We start from the raw sequence: 6923 nt of genomic DNA, 5'->3' as shown, positions 1-6923 counted from the left end.
AATCTTTTTTTTTTTTGTGGTGCTGGGGATTGAACCTAGGACCGTGTGCATGCAAGGCTGCAAGGCAAGCACTCTACCAACTGAGCTAAATCCCCAGCCCGGCATTTTTTTAAATTGTTGATAGATCTTTATTTTTATTTATTTATTTATATGGTGCTGAGAATTGAACCCAGTGCCTCACACATGCCAGGCAAGTGCACTACCGCTGAGCCATAGCCCCAGCCCCCCCAGCCCGGCATTTCTGTACTTCAAAACACTTGTTCTTGGCATTATGAAATGGGACTATGGAGTGGGAGGTTCTCCAGGTCTGGGCCAGCTTTTGCCTTTTGTTGACCTCAGTGGATGCCACTTAATGGAAAAATATGATCAGGGTTCACCCTATGGAGTCATTGCTTAATATTTTAGATGACTCATTGGAATTAGTATGTTAGAAAATCACTTCCAGATGTGTAGCAGAAACTTTTCCAAAAGGAAGAAATAACACTCTGGAAAACTGAGTTAGTTTTCCTCCCCCTTTTTTCAAATGATGTTAGAGCCAGAATCAAATCTTATACGTGGTTAGTCAACATATTTTTGGAGTTCTAAGTAATATGATTGGCATCCACGTAAGTATGGTGCTGCCTCCAACCTGCCCCCCTTATCCCATATCACCACCTGCCCTTTTCACGTCTCCCATCTTCCCACAGTGATGAATGATCTGGAAGCTTTACCTACTCCCTCAGTCTCTGGCCTCATTCCTTATCAACAGCAAACATTTATTGAGCATTCTTATGTGAAGGCACCTTGCTAGGTACTGTGATGGATGGAAGAAATACCCAGTTTGAAAGCAGGATAATAGATAATATAGTAAAGCAACTGAGGTGGGAGCTTCCATGTTCAGGTCAGTGTTGAAATGTTGCTTTGCCATTTTAAGTCTCAGTTCCTTTGTTTACAAGATGGGAACTATGTTACTTAAGAAAGTTATTCTACACCAGGCGTGGTGGTGCACACTTAAATCCCAATGACTTGGGAGGCTGAGGCAGGAGGATGGCAAATTTAAGGGCAACCTCAGCAAATGAGCAAAACCCTGACTCAATAAAAAGGGCTGGGGATGTAGCTCAAGGGTAAAGTGCCCCTGGATTAGATCCTCAGTACTGGAAAAGAAAAGTTAGCCTAAAGGAGATGATTTCTGGTAAAAACTTGATCTAGGATGTTAGCTATTGTTATTCATCTAATTTGCCTCTGTGGTTTGTATGTGAAGGAATAACATGAGATGTGAGTTGTAGACTGAAGCTGTCCAAGAAGCAATCACAGTGTTTGATGTTTGGAATTCTAAGTTTGCAGTACTTCTCTCCAGCGGAAAATTCACTGGCTCTTCATATTCAGTGAGTTTTCAGTTGAGCCTTATTAAAAGAGGTACTGTGTTGTCATTTCCTTGGAAGTACCAGATGACAGATTTTGTAGTTCATGCACTAGTCAGAAGAAAAGTATTTGTAAGTAGCATAGCCTAGAGTTCTAACAAAAGCCAAGTCTTCTCTAATAAGGTATTTTTGGTAAACAAAATCTTATGTTTTCTGTACTATTTATTCTTTGTGATTTACCTATTACCTATTATCAAGTTGTATTTGAGTAGTTTCCTACTGAATGTGTATTCTCCTTCCAAATCTCAAATATAACATCAAGAAGTGTTTCTTTTTCTTTCTTCCTTTCTCTCTTTCCTTCCTTCTTTCTTTCATTCTCCCTCCCTCTTTCCCTCCCTCTCCTCCCTCCCTCTCCTTCCCTTCCTCTCCCCCTCTCTCTCTGTCCTTCTCTCTCTCCTTTTCTCTCTCTCTCCTTCTCTTCCCCCCCCTCTCCTTTTCCTTTTTCTTTTTTTTTTAGTACCTGGGATTGAACCCAGGGGCACTTAACCACTGAGCCATATCCCCAACCTTTTAATTTGGAGACATGCTATTTCTAAAAGGCTTAGGACCTTTCTAAGCTGCTGAGGCTGGTTTTTGAACCTGTGATTGTCCTGCCTCAGCCTCCTGAGTCACTGGGATTACCAGTGTGCACCACCATGCCTGGCTAAGAAGTGTGTTTCCATGCTAGAATATCGTCAAAAAATTCTAAAACTTGAAAAACTGCATCAGAAGAGGAAAAGATGATAACTATTATTATTCCATGGAAATTTATCATCTACCTTTTTTTTGTAGTGTTGGGGGTAGAACCCCAGGGCCTCATATATGCTAGTAAAGTGCTTAGACTGCTGAGCTACATCCCCAGACCTTCCATTCTTTATGAAGAATTAAAAATGCTTAGAAATTCATTAAACTGTTGCAGAGATTTCTGTAGTGGTTAAGAGCCTGTACTCCAGAGTTAAACAGCCCTGGCTTTGAATCCTGACCATGTTAGTTTTCCATTGTTGCATAGCAAATTACCACAAATTTAGCAGCTTGAAATACACACACACTTATTATTTGACAGTTTCTTTGGGTCAGAACCATGGGCAGGATTTAGCTGGTTCACAGTTGTTGGCAGGACTGTTTTCTCATCTGGAGGTTCAGGGACCTTTGCCAACCTCATTCAAGTTGGCACAATTTAGTTCCTTTGGATTGTAGAACTGGTCCCGTTTCCTTGTTGGTTGTCAGTTGGAGGTTCTGTCAACTCCTAGAGAACCGTCTTAGGTCTTTGCCAGGTGGGTCTCTTTTCTCGTGGCAGTTTACTTTGTCAAAGCCAGTAGGTGAGTCTCTCTCTTTAGGATAGGCCTAGTCCTTTCCTAGGGAATCACCTGATTAGATCAGGCCCACCTGGAATAATTTCCTTTTGATGAATTGGTTAGTAACCTGATCAGGAGGGTGATATTTCATAATAGTCACAGGCCCCACTTACATAACATAGTGATAGACCAGGAAGCAGGGGACATTTTAGAATTCTTCCTACTATGCTGACTACTACTCAGTTGAGCAAATTGCCTATATGCTCTCTGTTTTCTTGCAAAATGCAAGCAATGATAGTATTGCTAGAATTACAGGGGATAACATATGCAATGCATATAGTACAGCACCTGGTACTTAGCTTTCAATAAATGTTAGAATCATAGCAGAAAAGAGCTGGTTTTCTTGCTTTCTTCCTACTTTATCTTTTTTTATGTACCAGGGATGGAACCCAGAGGTGCTTAACCACTGAGAAATATCTCCAGCCCCTTTTTTGTAAATATTTTTTTAGTTGTAGTTGGACACAATACCTTTATTTTATTTTTTATTTTTTAAAATATTTATTTGGTTGTAGATGAACACACAGTATCTTTATTTATTTTTATGTGGTGCTGAGTGAAGATCAAACCCAGTGCCTCACACATGCGAGGCAAGCACTTTACCACTGAGCTACAGTCCAAGCCCCATTTATTTTTATGTGGTGCTGAAGATTGAACCCAGCATCTCATCTCCAACTCCAACTCCATCTCCAACCCTTATTATTATTATTTTTTTATTTTGAGATAGGGTCTTGCTAAGTGGCTTAGGGCCTTGCTAGTTGCTGAGGCTGGCTTTGAACTCATGATCCTCCTGCCTCAGTCTCCTGAACCACTGGGATTACAGGCATGCTCCACTGAGCCCAGCATGCAATCACATGCTAAGGTTTTTGTTTTTTTTTTCTTAATGACTAGAGTTAAGAAAAAAAGTGGAGGCTGGAGTTGTAGCTTAGTGATAGAGCACTTGCCTAGCATGTGTGAGGCAATGGATTTGATTCTCAGCACCACATATAAATAAATAAAAGGCCCATCGACAAATAAAACTTATATATATTTAAAAAATTATTAAAAAAATAATTCCCGGGACTGAGGTTATAGCTTAGCAGTAGAGCACTTGCCTTGCACATGTGAGGCACTGGGTTTGATCCTCAGCACCACATAAAAATAAATATATTTTTAAAAAAGAGAATTCCCTATTCATACAAATTATTATGTTTGAGGATAACTAGGTGAAAGCCTTTCTAGATATATCTTTCTGATTTGATTCTTTGCTAAATGAATTCATGTATAGAAGAACTTGGTTCATGATCTCCCCTGATCTGAGATTGGAGGTAGGTGTGTCTCCAAGGTAAAGGAAATGTTTCAGATATTAGCTACTTATTCAAAAACAGTTTGGTAGGTAACTAATTGACAGTAGCTTTGACTAAGTAACCAGTACTCTGTAGAATAAGAAATATCAATTTACAAATACTGCATGGGTTTCCAGCCTTCAACCTAAGGATATTCAACAGTTCAACTACACAGCAGTCTTACTATTTCAACTCAATTTTTTCACATAAACTACTGAGACAAAGCCATTTCGGGGTCATTTTTAGAGGAAAATGAGTATAAGTTGCTCCTTCTCATCATGATTATGTTTCTATGACACTTAGAAAATAAATTTGGGCTGGGGTTGTAGCTCATAGGCTGGGGCTGTGGCTCAGTGGTAGAGCACCTGCCTTGCATGCATGAGGCCCTGGGTTCGATCCTCAGCACCACATAAAAACAAATAAATAAATAAATAAAAAAGGATATTGTGTTCATCTACAACTAAATAAAAATATTTTTAAAAAAGAAAATAAACTCCTATATGACAAATATTTATTTAGAAGTTCCATTTTGCAGGTGGAAATATTGAGGAGGGTGGAGAAAAGAGACAAGGCAGAAAGACAAAAATGGAATGTCTTCAATTCTTCAGTTTAAAAATGGGGAATCGTTTCTGGAGAGTTTGCACCCCCTTTGTTTTTTAGTACCTGCGATGATAGAACCCAGGGATGCTTAACCACTGAGCAACATCCCCAGCCCTTTTTATTTTTTTATTTAGAAATGGGTGTCTCCCTAAGTTGCAGAAGCTGGTTTTGAAGTTCTGATCCTCCTGCCTCAGCCTCCCTAGCAGGTGGGATTACAGGCATGTGTCTCCATGCTGTGTGAGTTTGACTCATCATGGTGGAAATAAACTTGGGTATAACTTGTCACAATAATTAAGCTTTTCACTCTTTAGTGGTGAAAAACTTGTATGTTTACCTTCCATGTGAGAATTTTCAAAGTTCATATATTTAAGAACCAGCTAGAAAAAGGAGCTGGTGGAGCTGGGGAAACTTGTAAGATTTTATGTCTCCACCACTCTGCTGGCCCCCTCTGGGTTCACTGCCACACCCAGTATGGGTTCCCTTTCTGTGACTCTCACTAGTGCACAAGTGTCCTACAATATCAGCTTCCTCAGGAAGCTGCTGGGGGAGGAGTCATGAGTTTGTGACCTCATTGAAAAGACCTCGGTTCTTTTTCCTTTACCTACAGAAGGGTGAAAAGGAGATATACAGGCTTCCCTTGTATACCCTGAAAATAATGGAAATTGATGTCCATAGGTTGTCTGCCTGCTCCCTAAAATTTTTACTCATACGTTCTCCCCCCCGCCCTTTTTTTGAGGGTAGTTGTGGTGCTGGGGACTGAACCCAGGGCTTGTGCATGTGAGGCAAGCACTCTACGAACTGAGCTATATCCCCATCCCTATTCATACCTTCTTTTAAAAATAAAGTCAACCAGGTGTGGTGGTACATGCCTGTAATCCCAGTGGTTTGGGAGGCTGAGTCAGGAGAATTGCAATTTCACACCCAGCCTCAGCAACTTTGTAAGGCTCTGAGCAACTTAGTGAGATACTATCTCAAAATGATAATAAAAAGGGTTGGGGATGGGGCTCAGTGGTTGAGAGCTCCTGAGTTCAATCCCCAGTACCAAATAAATAAGTAAATAAGTAAACAAATTAAGTTGATTTAAAAACAATGCTCACATCAGAGGTCACTATCAAGAGAGTTGAACAAGGCGGTGTTCAACAACAGTGTGAAAATATTTGCAAACCATATATCTGATAAGGGATTACCTATCTAGAATATATAAAGAGCTCCTACAACTCAACAGCAAAGAAACATGATTTAAAATCAGGCCAAGGAGTTAAATAGACATTTCTTCTAAGAAGATAAATAAGTGGCCAATAAGCACATGAAAAGATGTCTATCTTTAGTCATCAGGGAAATGGAAATCAAAATCACAATGAGAGCCAGGTGTGGTGGCACATGCATATGCAGGCCTATAATCCCAGAGGTCAGGAGGCTGAGACAGGAGGATTGGGAATTCAAAGCCAGCCTCAGCAATTTTGCAAGACCCTGTCTATAAATAAAATGTAAAATAGGATGGGATGTGGCTCCATGATTGAGTGTCCCTGAATTTAATCCCTGGTACCCTCCCCAAATAAAGGGAGATACTACCTCACACCTATTAGGATGTTCATCATCCAAAAAACTATAACAAGTGCTGTGGGAGAGAAGCTGGAACCTGAGTACATTGCTGGTGTGAATGGACAGTGGTACAACTGCTGTGGAAAACCATTTGGTGGTTCCTCAAAGAGTTAAGTATAGAATTACCATATAATCTAGCAATTCTACTTCTAGTTTTCACCATGCCGAATACTGAAACTTTTAATGTTTTAATTTGACCACATTTACTTATGGCTACCTTGCCCTTTTCAGTTAAGATGATGGTCACATTCTTCCACTTCCTGTGTAAGTGGTATAGTGGCACCTATTTATTTCCTGTTGAAATTTCAGTGTATTTCTTTCCTTTTTTTTTTTTTTTTTGGTACCAGGGATTGAACTCTGGGGCCCTTAACCACTGAGCCACATCCCCAGCCCTTTTTGGGGGGGTTGTTTTTAATGTTTTAAATAAAAAAAATCATTTTAGTTGTAGATGGACATAGTACCTTTATTTTATTTGCTTATTTGTATGTGGTGCTGGGGAACTCCCCAGTCCTTTTTATTTTTTTATTTAGAGACAGGGTCTTACTATGCTGCTTAGGGCCTCATTAATTTGTTGAGACTGGCTTTGAACTTGCGATCCTCCTGCCTCAGCTTTCTGAGTTGCTGGGATTATAGGCGTGTGCCACCACACCTGGCGATTTCAGTGT

At 40.1% G+C, this 6923-nt stretch overlaps 1 non-coding gene across 1 annotated transcript; it reads left to right on the top strand.

The window, feature by feature from the left end:
* Positions 1–4394: 4394 nt before the first annotated feature.
* On the top strand, positions 4395–4467 carry Trnaa-ugc. The gene has a single exon. It is a non-coding gene; the product is annotated as a tRNA-Ala (tRNA).
* Positions 4468–6923: the final 2456 nt, after the last annotated feature.

This window comes from Marmota marmota, unplaced genomic scaffold (assembly GCF_001458135.2).
Source record: "Marmota marmota marmota unplaced genomic scaffold, marMar, whole genome shotgun sequence".
Taxonomy (NCBI): Eukaryota; Metazoa; Chordata; class Mammalia; order Rodentia; family Sciuridae; genus Marmota; species Marmota marmota.
Note: the sequence above shows the minus strand (reverse complement) of the source record. Positions and strands in the feature narration are given on the sequence as shown.